Raw genomic sequence first — 18,970 nt, 5'->3', positions numbered from 1 at the left:
AGTACGCATGGTCTGTGCTTAGCCGCCTTGTGCTAGGCTAGGAAATGTTTCCTGGTTTTCTCTAAAATGGAAGATGAGTTTTAGGCCCGCCCGCATCTCAGTCAGCCACCTAACACAGGGACATGTCCCCGGGCTTCTCAGAGGGAATCTTGAGTCGCAGCCAGGAAGGACACCGCATTTGCCGCCCAGGGTCCAGAAGCTGGGTAGACCTGGCTTCCGGTCCTGGCGGTCACCAACTCACCGTGTGGTATCGGGCAGGTCATTCTAGTCTCAGAGCCTCTGGTGCTTCTTCCCATGTAAGAGCAAGGGGATGGACTCGTCTTGGGAGCTCCCTAAGATTTAGTACTCCAGAATCATGCCCGAGCAATCGATCCTAATCAAGTCCCAACTCCCCTTCATTCATTCCCAAGAAGTCGACCAGAAGCACGGCTTCCCGCTCATCACTTAGGTACAGGGCTGAGCTGACTTGTGAATGGGAGAGGCAGAGGGGGGTGTGGGCTGGAAGAAAGAGGAAGGGGGGAAAGAAAATGGGAGGGAAAGGAAGGAGGCGGAGGCAGAGGAGAGGAATGAGAGCGAGGGCAGAGAGAAGCCAGGAGGGCAAGGCCGAGGAGGGCGGCCACCGGCAAGGCGCCCGTGAGGGTGCAGGTTGGGCCCTTGCTTCTAACAGTGCCGACCACCGGCAGCGGCTTTTGACTTGCTCCGAGCCAAGAGAGAGGAATGAAAAGGCTGATTTAAAAGCCACAAACAACGCAGAGCAGAGATGGCAGATACAGAACAATAACTGTCCTGGTCAAATTGCCGATTGGAGTATCTGTGTTAGGCCGCGTTTGTAGTCTCTGCGTGCGGAGCGATGGAGAGCCTAGATTGTGCCCGGGGAAGTCACACAACAATGGGGCCTGATGTTTTGTTTCCACTCTTCAAAGGCGCTCCTTTTTTTCCTCCCGGTGATAAGGCCCAGGAAACGGTTAGTGACATGCTCGTGGGAACCTCCGGAGAAGAATACCCAGCGTATCAGCGGCGCGGCGGCTGGCCCCGGAGCGGAGCGGGCGGGCGGGGCGGCTGCGGGCCCCCGGCGTGGGCTGGGGCGGTGAGATAGCATTGAGGAGGCTGCCAGAGCCGCGCGCCCCCAGTCTGGGGACCGAGCCCCTTTATCCAGCCAGAATGGGTGGAAGGCCAGACAATGTAGCGCTATATTTGGTTTGACAACAAAGGGCCGCAGGAAGATTTGATAGTGCGGGGAAGGCCGGGAGGGCGGGCAGGATGCAACACAATGAGAGCTTTGCAAAGGTATTTAGCCGGGCCCTTGGTGCCAGGAACATGGCATGGCACGGATGTCGTCGTGATGTCTAATGGCTTTTGTCTGGGCCACGGTTCTGTTTACTAGAGTGAGGCCCCCCCAGCAGGGCTGAGAGAGGCGCCGGGGTGCGCCTGCTGCCTACACTTAAGGGCCATCTGAAGTCACACTCCACTAAGGCCAGTCCTCTCCTTCTCCTGAGCCCAGGCTCCAGCAGGCCCGGAGAGTCCCCGGTCAAGGGGAAGCCAGAACAGGAAGAGCAGGAACGGGACCTTTGCAGGGCGTAAGCAATCAAATGAGACCTCGCATCCAGAAAGAGGCAGCTCCAATTCCATTCTGGGCCAGGTAGCACAGAGAGGAGCGTGCCCACCGCCCAGGAGAAGGAGGGAGGGATGAAGGTGAGGCTTCAGAAGGGTAGGGCAGGGGACATGGAAGGGCACTGTGTACCAAGCCTGGCCTTTCTGGGAATCCCAGACAGAGGTAGGGCAACAGGCACAAAGAGGGCTATGCTTCTGGTAGTAAGGCTGGGGAGAGTCAAGGGAAATAGGTCCAGGATGGGGGGCAAAGGTGGGAAGATGACTTTTCCTGCCCTAGACTCAGGCCTTCTTGGAGGAGGGGACAGGTGAAGGCAGCGACCCCAGAAACACAGGGGGCTGCGTGGTGGGGGCAGGAGGCAGCCTGGCTGTACCAGTGAAGTGTTCTAGACCAGCAGTATGGAAACAGGGGCTACCACCCGATGAAGACCCTAGTACATTCAGGGCGTCAGTCCTCGGAGGAAGAGCATCCCTCACTATTTTCAACCTCCATTCTGGGTTTTTTATTTGAAAACTCCTGCCTGGCTGCCCTCATACTGATTCCAGGAAAGGAATGTGGCAACCAGGGCAGGGGTGGGTAAGTGGGATATGGGCTAGGACTGAAACAGGACAAGACCTGGTGCAGAGTCTCTTTGTTCTTCCAGCGTGACCTCAGGAGTCATGGGCCCTATCAGCTCGAAAAGCCAGGAACGATGCGTTCTCCCCTGGTGGAGAGATTCCTGGTTTGGGCACACTTTCTTCCTGTTGCCCTCTTTGCAAAGCAAGATTAACTGCCAGTGGACGGAGCCTAGAGCAGGGCTTCCCCTCTGAGAGGCCTGTCCAACACCTCTCTGCTCCCTTAGACTTATTACCAGGACCATGGGATCCGCCACAAGCGTTTTCTAGTGATTTTCTTCCGTTCCATTTTCATCAGTTCCATCCGTCCTTCCATATAACAAGGATTTACTGCACTCCTTGGCACCACGTGTTATGCCAGATACTAGACACAGAGTATGAACTCTTGAAGCCCAGCTCACGAGTCCTCAGACTAGAAGGAAGATAGCGGCTTAAACACATAACGACCATGACAAAATTCGCACAGCGGTTATTATGGGAGTACCAAATTCTCTCGAAGAAAGCCAAAGCAATCTTCATGGACAACGTGACACTTCAACGACCTGCATCTATGTGTATTGTGGGCTAAACTGTGTACCCTCCAAAATTTATATCATGAGGTCCTAATCTCCAGCATTTCAAAATATAACTGGATTTGGAGGCAGGGTCTTTAAGGAAGTAATTAAATTAAAATGAGGTCCTTAGGATGAGTTCTTATCCAGTATGACTGGTGACTTCCCAACGAGAGGAAATTTAGACCCAGACGCAGACAGAGAGAAGATGATGGGAAGACACAACAAGAAGATGGCCATCTACCAACCCAGGAACGAGGCCCAGCAGAGATCGTTCCCTCGTGGCCCTCAGAAGGGAACCTGCTGACAGGTTGTGTAGGCCACCCAGTCTGAGGTACTTTGCTATGGCAGCCCTAGCAAACAAATACAGCTGTCACTCCAGAACATTGTGACATTCTTCCTGAGGGTCTGGCCTCGTGCTTGACACACAGTAGGTGCTCATTAAATGCTAACCTCGACGGGACAGCCCATTCATAATTTTAACTCCAACTATGCCAGCCTCAAGTAGAACATGCAAACCAAAGAGTACACAACCCTGTCCCCAAACAGCGCCTAGTCTTTTACCTCAGCAGGCATTATCCACACTCGGTCAGGAAGTCAGTCAGTCATTTACTCAACATATATTGAGAACTAATTATGTGTTAGGCCCTGGGAATTATAGTAGGAGGAAAGTTCCTCCTGGACGATGAAATTCCTTCTTTGCCGCTCCCCAAAGCGAAGAATGCCTCTCAGCGGGGTCACATCTCTGTCTGCCAGAGGGCCCATGTCTGGCACAGTCTGGGCTGAAGTCTGTGGCCCAGCCTGGCCTTAGTACGGGCTCAGTGGAGGGCTGAGGTAGCAGGCACAGGAGCCTGGGGCTGGCAGGGGCACCAATAATGGGCCTGGCAGGAGAGACATTTCAGGTGGGAGTAACTGAACTTTGCGAATTCCTCCTTGCTGGCTCTTGGGAGTATTCTCGGTCCTGGGGTGAAGCCAGGGTTGATGGGACAGAATGGAGCATCCCTTGGATAATGTCAGGAGTCCCTGCTTCTAACTGGCAGGCATCCAGATGCTGGGACAGCTTAGTGATGGGAAGGCTGTGGAGCAATCGTGGGTATTAATGAGGGCTGGGGAGTCAGCCAAGAAGCAAAGAGGTGGCACCTGCCATAGCACTACTCGCAACACCTGCGGCTTTTGAGACAAACACGATAGGTCACCTCCACATACGTCCACACACATACATGCATTACACACCAACCCATGTGCCCTCAGACACTTCTGGAAGCATGCACAGGGGTCAGCACGTAAAACATGCATGTTGACATGGTCCCTGCGCACAGCACGCTGTCAGGAGTCATGAGCACAACATGCACACAGGGCTGCACACGCTCGTGGGCACTCACACGCCTTATATTTCAAAGCATTCACTGACATATTAACACTGAACTCAGGCTGGGGCACTGGGGTGGCTCAGTCGTTTGGCATCTGACTTCGGCTCAGGTCACGATCGCACGGTTCAGGAGTTCGGGAGTGCGAGTCCCACATTGGGCTCTGTGCTGACAGTGTGGAGCCTGGAGCCTGCTTCAGATTCTGTGTCTCCCTCTCTCTCTGCCCCTCCCCTGCTGGTTCTCTCTCTCCCCCTCTCTCTTTTTCTTTCTCTCTCAAAAATATTTTAAAAATTAAACAAAAAATTAAGTCAGGCTAATGTCCCGGCTGTGAAAGTCACATAAGGGTTACTACAGCATGTGAGATTCATCTCTCAGCAGGGTGTATATCCTCTTTGATGCTCCAGAAAGCCCTCCTGAGACCAAAAACTAGCACAGTTTTTTTCTTTTACCATTTGGGTTAGGGGTTCTTGTCTTCCCTACAGGTCTTTGAGAAAAACAGTTGGAAATTTCTCAATTCCTTTAGGAGATATAAAGTCCTGCTAACATGTAGGGTTACCATTTCTATTTCTGAGTTTTGGAGCAGAAAGACGAGGGGCTACCAGTGAAATAGCAGTGGACGGGAGAGCAGAAGATTTAGATTCTAGTCCCAGTTTTGCCACTCTCTTGCTGGAATATTGGTTTGGATCAAGGATGACACATTTCTTCTCTGGCAACTGTGTTGAATATTCGGAGGTTATGACAGGCTTGACAAGGAGGAGTACCATGTGTGATCAGTAATAGAATAAGGTTGTTTCTTACCCTTCTTTTTTTTTTTTTAATTTTTTTCAGTTTTGTTTATTTATTTTGAGAGAGAGGGAAAGCAAGCAGGGAAGAGACAGAAAGAGAGGGAGAGAGAAAATCCCAAGCAGGCTCCCTACTGCCAGCACAAAGGGCTGACATGGGGCTCGAACTCATGAAATGTGAGATCATGACCTGAGCCAAAAGCAAGAGTTGGATGCTTAACCGACGGAGCCACCCAGGTGCCCCCATATTAGTACTCATTTAGAGATGAGTAAGTGGGGGCCAAGCTGGGATTTGAGGCCAGGTGTCCCACTTGTGCTGATTCCCATCTTGGCCTTCAGCTAGTCTGATGAGGGGCCAGACAGTCCCTCCAGTCCTGAGTGTGGGCGTAGCCATCCAGGTGTTCTTCAGAGGGGCAGAAGCTGGGAGCTGTGTGGCCTTTCTCCTGTCCTGTGGTGGAAGGCAGACACTGGTCTGATTGGCAGGTTCTCCCCAGACCATCTCTGGGGCAGTAACCCTCCTGTTTTAACACTCTTTAAGTCTATAGTTCAGTTATCAGGACTCAGGAACTAGAGGAACAAAATTCAGCCCGCATCGAGTTACTTTTCTACGTCACTCCCAACTTATTAGTCAAGACAGGGACCACACATGCATCTCTTTCTTCTCCCTCTTCTATCCCTCCTGCTGTTCTTCACCTTAGAAAACCTCTGAGTCATTCATACATTTTTTTAGTTTTGTTACCTGAATGGCCTCCATTGAGACTTCACCACAGTGGCTGAAGTCATCATCTCTGTATTTCAATGGAAAGATGTCCTGAAGGGAGGACTCCCCAGGGTTGTATATAAAGGGTCTGTCTTGTGGTTGCCAAAACAGGTAGAGGGCCATCTCATGTGCAAGTGCACAGTATAGTTGCCACTGTACGTCTGCGAAGCAGTGTTTGCCTCTTGGATCTGATGACAAATCTGGTCCCTGAAAAACATTAGAAGCCTCCAGGCTCTGGTTATGATTCAGACTGAGATGAGAAGGGGCAGTAGAAAGACTGAGACCCCTTGTTTTTCTAACAATACCAACAGAAAAGGGCAACAACAATCAAAAATCCAGTTCAGGCTAACCTAGGACTTAAATTCTACCTGCTGATATGCCAGCCCTCCTCCACGAGGTTAAATGGGTTCTCAAGAGTAAATGAGATGCTCACCATCACTCATCATCAGGGAAATGCAAATCAAAACCACAGTGAGATAGAATCTTATACCTGTCATAATGGCTAAAATAAGAAATACAACAGATATCAAGTGTTGGCAAAGATGTAGAAAAAAAGGAACGCGTGTGCACTGTTAGTGAGAATGTAAGTTGGTGCAGTTACTACGGAAAACAGAATGGAGGTTCCTCGAAAAATTAAAAATAGAACTACCATATGATCCAATATAATAACATATAATAACAAAAGTGTCAACATTTGGGTCATTGGAGAAGGAAGTAGAACAACATTTCTAAATTGTTGAAAGAAAGGAGCTGTCAACTTAGAAATACAAATATCCTCAGTTGGTTGGGTGTCCGACTTCAGCTAAAGTCATGATCTCGTGGTTGGTGAGTTCAAGACCCGGGTCAGGCTCTGTGCTGACAGCTTGGAGCCTGGAGCCTGCTTCAGATTCTGTGTTTACCTCTCTCTCTGCCCCTACCCTGCTTGTGTTCTCTCTCTCATAAATAAATAAATAACATTTTAAAAACTAAAAGAAAAAAAAAAAGAAATGCAAATATCCTTTAGGAACAAAGGTGAAATAAAGAAATCTGTTGCCAAGTAGACTTGCCTTAAAATAATTGACATAGAAAATCTTTAAGCAAAGGGAAATGATACTACAGAGACATTTGGAATATCACAAATAAGGGAAGAGCAATGGTAATAGTAAATATGTAGTTAAATATGATAAACTATTGATCTTCTCTTGAATTATTTAAATATATGATGGCTGAAAGCAAAGATCATAACACTGTTTGATGGGGTTTCCAATACATGTAGACATAACATGTAGAAAACTATAAAATACACAGAGAAAGGAACCTATGTGGAGATAAGGTTTCTACGGTACACTGGTAGTGGAAAACGTTGATTCCAAATAGACTGTGAGGATACAAGTATGTATATTTTAATATCTTAATAACCACTAAATATAAATATACAAAAAATAGTCAAAACCACAACAATTAAACTAATTTGGAATAATTTTTTAAAAATTTTCAAACAATCCAAAAAAAGAAAAGGAGAAACAAAGGCAATAAATCACAGGGAACAAAGAGAAAACAAATAATAATATGGGAGACCTAAATCCACACATATCAATAAATACATTTAAACGCCAAAGGTCTTAACACACCAATTAAAAGTCAGAGATTCTCAGAATGGATTTTTTATTTTTATAAAAGACTCACTAAAACTGTCTACAAAGAACTCACTTTATATACAGCCGTATGGGAAGGTTAGAAGTGAAATGATGGGAAAAGACATACCATGCAAATACTCATCAAAAAGAAAAGCTGCAGTAGCTGTAAAATATCAGATAAAGTTGATTTCAGTGCAAAGAAAATGATAGGCAATATAGAAGGATATTATGATAAGAGTCAATTTACCAGGAAGATTTAATGATTTTAAATGTGGATACATCTACCAACAGAGCCTCAAGACATATGAAACAAAAATGGTCCAAACTGAAAATATAGGCAAAGCCACAATTATAGCTAGAAATTTCAAAACTTCTCTTTCAGTAATTGACAGGACATGTAGAGAGAAAACCAGCAGGGGTGTATAAGAACTAAGTAAATAGCACCACTGGGTGCCCGGATCTAACGGGCATTTAGAGAATGCTCCACCCAGCAGCAGAGGCCACATTTTCAAAATCTACAACGATCAGTTACCAAGATAGACCATATCTTGGGTCATACAGCAAACCTTCACAAGTTTGAAAGCATTGAATCGTATAAAGTGTGCCTTTCTATTAAAATGGAATTAGGGGCGCCTGGGTGGCTCAGTCGGTTAAGCGTCCGACTTCAGCTCCGGTCACGATCTCACGGTCCGTGAGTTCGAGCCCCGCGTCAGTCTCTGGGCTGATGGCTCAGAGCCTGGAGCCAGCTTCCGATTCTGTGTCTCCCTCTCTCTCTGCCCCTCCCCCGTTTATGCTCTGTCTCTCTGTGTCTCAAAAATAAATAAACTTTAAAAAAAAATTAAAAAAATAAAATAAAATGGAATTACACTTGAAATCAGTACTGAAAAGATAACAAGAAAGTCTCTAAATACTTGGAAATTAAACCACATACTTCTAAATCACCTATGGATCAAATTGGAATTCTTAAGAAAAATGAGAAAATATTTTGAGCTGACTGAAAAATAAAAAATACAACAAATGAAAATTTGTGAGATGCAGCTAAGGCATTGCTTAGAGGAATATTTATAGCTCTAGATGCTTATAGAAGCAAGGAAGAAATATCTCAAATCAATAAGCTAAACTTCCACATGAAGCAGCTAGAAAAAGAGCAAAATAAACCCCAAACAAGCAGAAGAACAAAAAATAAAGAGCAGAAATAAATAAAATTGAAACCAGAAAAAAAAAAAGAGAGAATTTCAGTGAAACAAAAACCTTGCTCTTTGAAAGTATCAATAAAGTTAATACACCTCTAGCAATACTAACAAAGGCAGGAAGATAAAAAAAACCCTACAAATTTCTGATATCAGCAGTGAATGGGAGGATATCATGACAAACCCCACAGACATGGCAAGGCTAGTAAGTATTTGTAAGACAACCCTACACATATAAATTTGACACATTAGGTGAAATGGACCAATTCTTTGAAAACCATAAATTCACTACAAATGAAATCCATCATATAAATAGTTTTATTATAACTATTAGAAAGCTTGAGTTGGAAAAAGAAATCTTCAGTTACACATGATTTTACTGGCAAATCCAGCAAATATTTAAAGAAGAAATAGCACCAATTCTACATGCTGTCTTCCAGAAAGTAGAACAGAAGGGAAGACTTTCAATTCATTTATGAGGCCCACATTACCCTGGCACCAAAACCAGACAAAGACATTACAAGAAGAGAAATTTGAAACCAATAGCCCTCATGAACATAGACACACAGATCTTCAACATATAATTAGCAAATCAAATCTCAATTAAATAGTAAAGCCATGATCAATGGAGCTCATCCTGGTAGTGTAGGACCAGTTTGATATTCAAAACTCAATCAACATAAGCACCTTATTAATATTCTAAAGAAGAAAGATTATATGGTTTTATCAATCTGACAAAATTTTTCAATCATGATTAAAAAATAACTCCAGAGGGGAAAAAAAAAAGAAACAATCTCTCAGCAAACTGAAAATAGATGGAAACTCTCTCAACCTAATAAAAGGAATTTACAGAAACAAAACAAAACAAAACAAAAACAAAAAAACCCTGCAGTTACCATCATGCTTAATGGTGAAAGACTGAATATTTTCCCCCTAAGATCAGGAACAAAGGAAGGATGTCTGCTCTCATAACCCTTGTCCAACACGTTGGAAGTCCTAGCCAGTGAAATAAGGCAATAAAAGTAAATAAGAGGCATAGACTTTGGAAGAGAAAAAGATAAAGCTGTCTTTATTCACAGCTGACATTATCATCTATGTTAAAAATCCATGAGAATACACCAGAAAAGATCTCCTAGTACTCTAGAATGAACGAATGAGTTGGCAAAGTGACAGTATACAAGGCCCTTTCTGGAGCCTGACCTTGGAATGGGGTTCCCACTGGGGGACACTCCAGTCCCTCCTTTCTCCTTGATCCATTTCCTCCCACCCCTCCTGATATGTCAAGTCCCCTCCACTGGAATGGAGAGTGAGAGAAGGCAGTATAACATTTAAGGTGGCTGCTTTCAGGAAGGATGCTTCTGAAAGGGCATGGTGTTTTTGAAGGAGCAAAGGGAAGATGCTGATGGAAAAAATAACAGCCCCGAGTCTCAGTGGGTCTGGTTTTGATCCTGACTTTGTCATGCACTTGCAGTGCCAGCAAAGAGAAAGGAGTGGATGGAATCAGAGATCATCTGTCTTTACCCATCTTTGGACTTTAGCTGTCCCTCTCTAAATAGGGTGGTAAAATCGTGTGAATAAGTGGTTTCCCAGAGTGTATCCAACTCTGTAATTCATGGGCTTGGTAAGAGCTAAGGCAGGAGTGGGGCTGCTGGTGCACTGGCTGGGACACAGGCTTTCCCCACTCTTGCACACACACTCTCTTCTCTCCTGCATTGAAATGGATCCTTCCACATCTCACCAATGAGAGCGGTACATCTGCCATCCCCACCACAGCCACCATCTCCCAGCCTCGGGTGGAAGCTCTCATCCAGTGCAGATGGGAATTCCAGCACTGCAGGGATTGTTTTGAGTCAATAATGACAGTTATCACAATAAACACACAATAGCTGTACTTGCCCTGTGCCAGGGACCACACTAAGCTCTTTAGCATTCTATGGACTCCTCACAACAAGGCATGATAGTCACTGTAAGCATCCTATTTTACAGATTAAAAAATGAGGTCCAAAGAGGTTACTTACCATTTTACCCCAGTTCACTCGTTGGAAAATGGAGAAGCCCAGTTTAGAATCCAGTCAATCTGACTCCAGAGCCTGTGCTTTCCACGACCATAAAAGCTGGCTTCCTATCTCAACCTTAATTGCTCTTTTTTGTCCAGACAAGTAGAACATTTTATTGTTCATTTCTTAGGCCAAGAAGAAGAATAGTCCTTTAGTGCCTACTATGTGCCACTGTGCCAAATATTTCACATCCAAGCATAGCAATGGACATCCCAATTAGGACTTCCTCTCCACTTTAGTGATGAGCAAACTGACGTTCAAGGAAACTCAGAAACTTGCACAGAGTTACACAGCTCATTATGGGCAGAGAGAAAATTTCAACCTAGCCCTGACTCTGCCACTACGCCAGCTACTACCCTAACACATTTTGATGCCAGTTGGCTGCAGGGTAATTCAAAGCATATGTAGAAACCTTGCCTGCAGCCTGCAAAACTCATTAGCTTGCATCCATCCTCCCCCATTGTCAATAACTCATTGTCACCTCTGCAACTTTGCTCACACTAGCTTCCCTTCCCCCACCCACAATGTCCTCCCTGCTCCTTTCTGCCTAGTCAATGTCTCTATCCGTAATGGAACTTGAATGCATTGCCTCCTTCACAAAGCCTCCCTTGATTTCTCTGGGGCAGGGACTTCTTCCTATGAGCTCTAAGCTCTCAAAGAGTGCCTCGTTCTCTTACTTTGTGAAATAGCCCTTTTGAATTGTTAGTTAGCTTTGTCCTTTCAATTTTTTAATGTAATGCATTGTTCCTAAAGGCACTGAAATTTCCTAAACGATAAAGATGGTGTACGAACCACACACCATTGCATTTCTATGCGCATGGCGTGTGATGACAGTTTCTTCTGAGGGTACTTTCCTGATAACCCTACCTAAAAGAGTGGTTCACATCACTCTTTCTCTCTTGCCCTGCCTCATTTTCACAGCTAGTGTACCTGTAACATAGCCTTGTGTAAGTTTCTTTATCATCAGCTTTCCTTGCTAGAATGTAAGTTCCACGAGGGCAGGCACTCGGTTCTGCTCACTACTGGATTCTGAGAATCTTAAACAGGACGTGGCTCATAACAGCTTGTTCAAAAATTTTTTTTCAAATGGCTGACTTAATGGATGAACAAACAGCAGACCCAAGAGTAGCAGCCAAAGGACCACACACAGCTGCTGTCACTTGGAGTGACCACAGTGGGTGATGGTGGTCGTGGAGCTGAGGAGATGAGACTCATCAGAAGCATCAAGAGCAAAAACCATATCCAGCATATGTGCTGGATATTTTTTGCTCTCTCTGTCCTTTTTACCCTCTGTACCCTGGGAATATGAGGTTGACAGACTCATTACCTAGATTCCCTTGCCCTTTGGTTTTTGGTTGAATTCAGGTTCATCAGTAGATCAGAATGTAGAATAAGGGAGAAATTGGGGCACTTACTTCCCCAGCTCCCTTCTTACCATGTTTTTCTACTTAAGATCTGACCCCTATCAGGAGGTCTCTCTTACAGCCATAGCTCTCCCTGGGTCTGATAAACTGCTCCCTCTACTAGGTAACACCTCCCAAAGTTGCTAGACTCAGGGCACCTCGTCATCCTTGTTAGTTGCCTTAACCTTGTCTGGTCCTTTGTCAATAGTCCCTTCATTAAACTCTCAATCATCCTTTTCAGGAAGGACCTTGCCAAACACATATCAAAAAACCCTTGGCTGGCAACAAGAATGAGACGCAAGCAGGCAAGGATGTAAAGTCAGAAAGAAAGGGAATCATGGAAGAGCCGAGTCTCTGCCATAAATCCCTATGACAAGGGATCAGACCAGTCCCAGGTAAAAGGCTAATCCCTAAGACAAACTCCTAAAGCAGTAACATGGCCAAGTCTGGCTTCCAAAGAAGATTCTATCCACCATATTTGAGTTCTTTCCCACCCAATTTGGAGAGGACACACTCCCCCAGTGAGAGTAGGAATTAGATGAGAGGATCAGCCTTGAGGCAGTATTCGTCATGCTCTGCTTCTTCCCTAGACCTGAACCCAGCCAAGCCCACCCACGCTACAGAAATACAAAGGCCTCTGTGTGGTTAACATCTAGCACTAGACCATCCCCTGTCTGCTGCCAACCATATTCCCATTTCAGTGTGTCCTGTTCTTGACCCTTGGCTTTTAGTTTCTTTATTTTTCCTTCTTGGCCTTGATCCTGCCTCTTGGACATAGTGACTAAGCATAGTTTCCCTGCTTTGACCTTCGATTCTTTCTAAGGACTTTGGCTCACACTCACCACTGTATTTCCACTCCTGGATGCATTTTCAGGATACAGTGACCTAACAGCTCCTGGATCACTTAACTACTAGCACCTAGGGATGTGTGTGTGTGTGTGTGTGTGTGTGTGTGTGTGTGTGTGTATTTAAGCATGTGCATGCTCACGTATGAGTGCATGTGTTGGGGTGGGGGAAGTATGCTTTCAAATTGCCTGAGTCTGAATCTTGGCTCCCCCAGTTATTAGATGCAAGAGCTAGAATAAGTTACAAATCCTCCCTATTCCTCAGTTTCCTAATCTGTAATCAGCAAATCTATAAAATGGAAAAAAAAAAACTTTGAGTACCTACCTTACAAAGTTGTTGTGTGGTTACCATTTTCAGTAAACATTTCCAGTTGCCACATCGCGACTTGTGGGACATAGAGTCAGATTGTACCTCCTCACTCCCTAATGGGAAGGGTCATGAGATTAGTCCTAGCCAACAAGTCGTGAGCAGAAGTGATAAGTGCCACTTAATTGCTGATGTAAGATCTTCTGGAACTTTTCTGTCCTCTGCCAATGTTCCAGACATGGGCTGCTTAGCTTCTGGGACCCAGAGTGAGGGTGACATGGAACAGGGTTCCCACAAACATAAATGGACATGTAGCAAGAGAGAGAAATAAGCTTTGTCATCGTAAACCACGGAAATCTCGGGGTTGTTTGTTACCATGTCATAACCTAGCCTGTCCTGACTGAAACAGTTGTTTTATGAAACTGAGATCATTCATGTAAAAAGCTCTTAGCAGAGTGTCCAGTACATAGAATATACTCACCAATTTTCAGGTATTATCATTTATATGATTGTGTGGATAGGGGTATACATGTGTGTTTCCTTTGTTAAACCAAACAGTTGAGTAATTTCATTCTGAGCACTCGAGAAGTAAAATGGGGTGTGGTTCTCAACTACGGGGATAGTGTAAAGGAAGAGTTTCCTTATCTGAGGCATCCTTGAAAAGGTGCTCTGACTTCAGTGTCACAGACAGACTTGTAAATAGGCCCCAAACACTGGAACAGGCCAGTCACATCATAAACTGAACTTCTCCAAAGCAGGCTAACGTTGTAGCACACCCAGACACTGCTCCTCTGGCTATGGATGAGAGACAGGAGAGAGGCTGTGTTGGATGATCCTTTCATACAGTCTGAATGATTGTTGGTCTGTGGGGACCACAGAAGACCTCCAATTAATTATTACTGGAGAAGATGAAATCATAAACAAAATTCCTTGTAATAAATTTTTCAAATGAGAGCGCATGTTTTATTTACAGTACTGGCCCATTTTGGGCTTTAAATCTATGAACAAAAACAAACATGCTTTTTTATCAAACAGACGGGGAAAAAAGTACTCAATAGCCTTTCTTTCTCTCCTTGCCAAGGAGAACATGCACTCAGAGCTACAGAAAGGAAGGCAGACCCAGGCTCTTGTCGGCTAGGAGAATAAATGGACTTATTTTGCTTTGCAGAGGAAGATTTAAGCTATAATGATCCTTCCACATTGAAGGGGGAAAAAGAAGGAAAGAAGAGGGGAAAACAAAAGGTCCTGCTGAGGTTCAGATGTTTATACTTCCTAAATTCAGCAAGACACCTGGGTAGAAAATAGAACATATGCAAAGCATAAACTTCTATAACTAAAGCTGCTACTATCAGGCATGTTTTTATAGCTAAAAATCAGAAATCTGCTTGATCTGAGCATTCTGCAGAGAAAGGGAAGGAAGTAGGAGATCGATTCTGACTTAATGTCTCATTTGCCCTTTGTCTACCAATAGCCTAGTGAGGGCCTTCTGCACCCAGGAGAAGAGGCTCTCATGTAAACTCACACTGACTCTCATAACTTGCAATCTGCTGAGCTCAGAAGTGCTATCGTCAAAACTACTATAAAGATCTATTTCCTGACAAGTATTGTTGATGAATCAGAGAATGCATGTCTATTGGAACAATAGAATGGTACATCAAAACCGAGCTAGGTACCACTTTGGGGAGAAACCCTGAGAGGTTAAGCTATTTGTTTCCAGTATGTGGTATAAGAATAAACCAGGGGCGCCTGGGTGGTTCAGTTGGTTAAGCTTCCAACTCTTGATTTTGGCTCAGGTCATGATCTCATGATCGTGGGATCGAGCCTCACCTCTGGCTCCATGCTAAGGGTGGAACCTGCTCAGGATTCTCACTCTCCTCTTTCCACCCCTCCCCTGCTCATGCACGTGCTCTCTTTCTCTCAAAATAAATAAATAAACATTAAAAAAAGAATAAACCAGAACATCGTATAGCACCATGTCCCTGTATTTATTTCCTGTGGCTGCTGTAACAAATTGCCAATAAAGTTGATGACTTAAAATAACAGATTTTAATTCTCTCACAGATCTAGAGGCCAGAAGTCTGATATCAATATCAATGGGCCCAAATCAACGTGATGGCAGAGTTGTGCTTCCTACAGAAACTCTAGGGTACATTATTTCTTGCCTCTCCAAACTTCTCGTGGCCTCCAGCAGTCCTTGGCTTGTGTCCCCATCTTCCAGTCTCTGCCTCTCTTTTCTGTCTGTAACTCTTCCCCTCTACCTTTCTCTTATAAGAACACATGTGATGGCACTTAGGGCCCAGCTGGCTAAGACCCTTAACTTAATTACATCTGTAAATATTCTTTTTCCTTATCAGGTAGCATTTATAGGTTCCAGAAATTGGGACTTGATATCATTGCAGGCCATTATTGAGCCTGCTGTGGTCTCCAAGGGCCACAAAGTAAGGGTCCAGGAGGCAAAAGTAGAATTGAATCCTCTTACTTCCAGTGACCAACCTGCAGAATTTGTGCTTCCTGTCTCCACACTTTAGGTTCTTCTGGGTCAGAGGATCTGGTTCCAAGGGAAAGAGCATTTCCAACAGGGAGCACAATAAGGGTGCCACTGAAGATATGCCTGTACCTTGTCACTTCGGGCTCCTCATGCTTGTGGATCAGCCAGTAAAGAAAGGAGTTCTTGGGGCACCTGGGTGGCTCAGTCAGTTAAGTGTGACTCTTGATCTCAGTTCAGGGCACGATCTCACAGTTCATGAGTTCAAGACTCCCATCAGGCTCTGTGCTAATGATGTAAAACCTGGTTGGGCTTCTGTCTTTCCTTCTCTCTTCCCTTCCCCTGCTTGTGCTCTCTCTCTCTCTCTCTCTCTCTCTCTCTCTCTCTCTCTCTGTCTCTCTCTCTCTCCCTCTCCCTCTCTCAAAATAAATAAGTAGACTTAAAAAAAGTGTTAAAAAAAAAGAAAGGAGTTCTTTGGAGGGACAAGTATTGCTGCTACAAAATGGGAGCAATGAAGAATGTGGAGGAATGTGGCTAGAAACAAGAGGATTCAAAGAGTGTCTTTCAGTTTTCTGTACCCAGGGGAAATGGCAAATGAACAAGTGCACATCCAGTGAGCAAGGCTACTGAAGCTCCACAGCCCTCAAGAGGAAAGTCTACATCATTGCAAAGGACATGTAGCCCTGAGTAGCTGCAATGCTTATCACAGAGACGGGAATCTAGAACAGGTGGGAGAGGAGGGAGATGGCAAAAGTCAATTAAAAATGCCGGTGGTGACTGGAGTTTATTTAGGCAAGCCTCCTACATTAAGCGTTTTCAGAGTGGGAAGCTAAAAAACACTTTAAAGGCTCAGTTGACAGAGGAGGTAATGGGAGCCAGAAGTTGATCTGAGCTGTGCCAAGGGTAGACTCTGGAGATGCATTTGGTGCTTATAGTGGATGCGGGGGGCACCACCTGGATGCCTGCTCCAAGGTCAAAGTTCTCCTTCCCAAACTGCTAAGACCATTGCCTGCCATTGGCTTCTGCAGGGACCCTCCCTTGGAGTTGCCATCTACTGGAGGGAAACCCAGTTTATGCCTTCTCTCTGGAGCAGCACACATTCAATAACTGATTGATGTGACACTAACAAGGACAAGGTGCCCTGACTTGATTCAAAACATTTCTGAAGGGCCATCCTAGCTTCAGAGACCCTTCTGGCACTGGCAGAAGACCCCTGGTGCTTTAGTGATTAGCATTCACTTCTGCTTCTGCCTAATCCCACCTCCCTTACTCTTCTAGAGTTATTGTTGTCCCGAATACTTCCCATTGCCGCCTCCACTCTGTTTCCAGGAATCTCCACCCAAGACCGTGCCCCACATCACACTCTCTGAGACCACCTCAGACTTGAGTCACAGCTTCAGTGGACACTTAGCGCAAACTCAGACTCTCCTCAAACCACCCAGGTCCCTCCTCAACCATGTGCTGTGCATCTTTTCACTTTCTGCCCCAGGGCCCTTGCCAGCTACACGAGAAGCCTCTTGGCCTTTACATATGCAGAGCCTGGAAGTGCAGAGGAGCTCATGACCTCACGGGAGCAGACCCTAACTGAGGGTACATGTGAGCCAGAAGGTAAATTCCCCAGCCACCTGTCCTTCAGATGAATCATCCTGAGAGGTGTTCTGGATGCTATTCAGAAGCGTCCAGTGGAGGGTCACCTGGGTGGCTCAGTCAGTTAAGTGTCTGACTTCGGTTCAGGTCATGATCTCATGGTCCATGAGTTCGAGCTCCGTGTCAGTCTCTGTGCTGAGAGCTTGGAGCTTGAAGCCTGCTTCAGATTCTGTGTCTCCCTCTATCTCTCTCTTCCCCTCCCCCCACCTTTCAAAAAGAAATAAACATTAAAAAAAAAAGAGCTTCCGGTGGAATATGGCCCCTAATGCCCAAAGAGGCAACCTCAATAACATATTCTATTGACTTTTTCCCCAATCCTTGTTTACCAGAACCATCTCCTTACAACTCTTGAAACTAAGTCCCCATCTTTGCTCTGCTTGGGAAGAAACCAAACATCTAAGTCCCACCATCAGCTAGGTGGTTGTTTCCGTCTCCTACAACTTGATCTTTCTCAAAGCGTGGAAGTTTGGGAGCTCATAAATTCTCCTTAATGGCTATATGATAAAGGGGGAAATGCCATGTGTTAAAACCTACGTGCTAGGATCTCTGCCAGGGATATAGCAATGAATAAGATAAAACCTTATCCCCGAGGCAGCTTGCAGCTCAGTAAGTGTTGGGTGACTAGAGTAGGAAGTAGGGTTGAGATAAACATTTAAAAGTAAAGTGGGAAGAGACAAAGGAGAGAGCGGTTCCATCTCATTGGATAAATCAAAAGGGGCTTCATAGAAGAGGTGGCATTTGAGAAGGGCAGAGTGGGGTGAGGAAGATCTTGCCAGGTTGGTGGAACAGGGTGAGTGAAGGCCCAGGAAAAGGGAAAGGCAGGGCTGGGTGGGTCACTTGGAAGAGCCCAAATGTGATGGGGTGTTAGGCATGTAGGATGAAAGCCACTAGAGATTGTGTTGGGGACACTTGGGTGTCAGAAAGGGGAGTCTGGGCTTTGTTCTTCTGTGAGAAGTGACCTGGCATGTGCCGGCATTGACAGACCATTCAGATCACGCTCTTGCCACTTAGCAAGAAGGGGAGAGGTATCTTGATATACAAACCAACTGGATTTTTATTGGTTCCAGGAGAAAGCAGGTGGGGTAGCCTGCAGGCAACTAATAAAAAGAGCTAATTAACATTTATTGAACACTTACGATATGCCAAATCCTGATCTTGTCCAAAGTAATCCTCACAACAATCTAATGAGATTGGTACCGATACTATCTCTACTTTACAGGCAAGAAGACAGGTAGAAACAAGCTCAGTAACTTGCCCCAAGTACAGCTAGTAAGTGGCAAAGCTGTTAAAGTGCCTGAGGCAGACTGGCTCCTGTGCCCAGCACTTAACCACTGTGCTGGCAGGGTGGGGTGAGGGTGAGGCAAGACTGGCAGTCAGCAAGAGCTTCTGAGCAAAGCACTAATTCTGTCAGAGTCTTCTGCTCATCATGGGGGGATCATAGCACCATTTTTGGCATTACTACAAAAGTCTCCCTAGTCTTCTGTAGGTTTGAGCTGATCCTTGTGTTTCCAAGCCTGCAAGTAGGGTAGGAATCACTATTCTGGGCTGGGATTCTGTAACTAACCTTGTAGCTATTTGCAGTCATTGATGTCACTGGATTTGAATCTCCAAGTTCTATCTCCTCAAAGAACTTTATCTTGAAGTAGCTCCATTAAGGTCGTAATTACTCATTTAAGAAGTGTCTCCCAAACATAGATCCAGCTACTCCATGGTGTTTACTCATAAATAACAACAATA

At 45.2% G+C, this 18,970-nt stretch overlaps 1 long non-coding RNA gene across 4 annotated transcripts in view; it reads right to left on the bottom strand.

Annotated features, from left to right (window-relative positions):
- LOC121043728 (uncharacterized) overlaps nucleotides 1–18,970 on the bottom strand; it is a 54,629-nt gene that overhangs the window by 11,742 nt on the left and 23,917 nt on the right. For 3 of the 4 annotated variants that reach the window (XR_005797005.1, XR_005797002.1, XR_005797003.1), the window contains exons 4-6: nucleotides 13,120–13,217; nucleotides 10,508–10,671; nucleotides 5,663–5,890 (exon numbers count right to left, since the gene is read on the bottom strand). This is a non-coding gene — a long non-coding RNA (uncharacterized LOC121043728). The remainder of the gene's footprint in view (nucleotides 1–5,662; nucleotides 5,891–10,507; nucleotides 10,672–13,119; nucleotides 13,218–18,970) is intronic. The other variant, XR_005797004.1, reaches the window with a different exon arrangement.

This window comes from Herpailurus yagouaroundi, unplaced genomic scaffold (assembly GCF_014898765.1).
Source record: "Herpailurus yagouaroundi ecotype Mexico unplaced genomic scaffold, PumYag 187, whole genome shotgun sequence".
In the NCBI taxonomy this organism is placed as follows: Eukaryota; Metazoa; Chordata; class Mammalia; order Carnivora; family Felidae; genus Herpailurus; species Herpailurus yagouaroundi.
The sequence above is the reverse complement of the archived record's forward strand: the minus strand, read 5'-3'. Positions and strand labels throughout refer to the sequence as shown.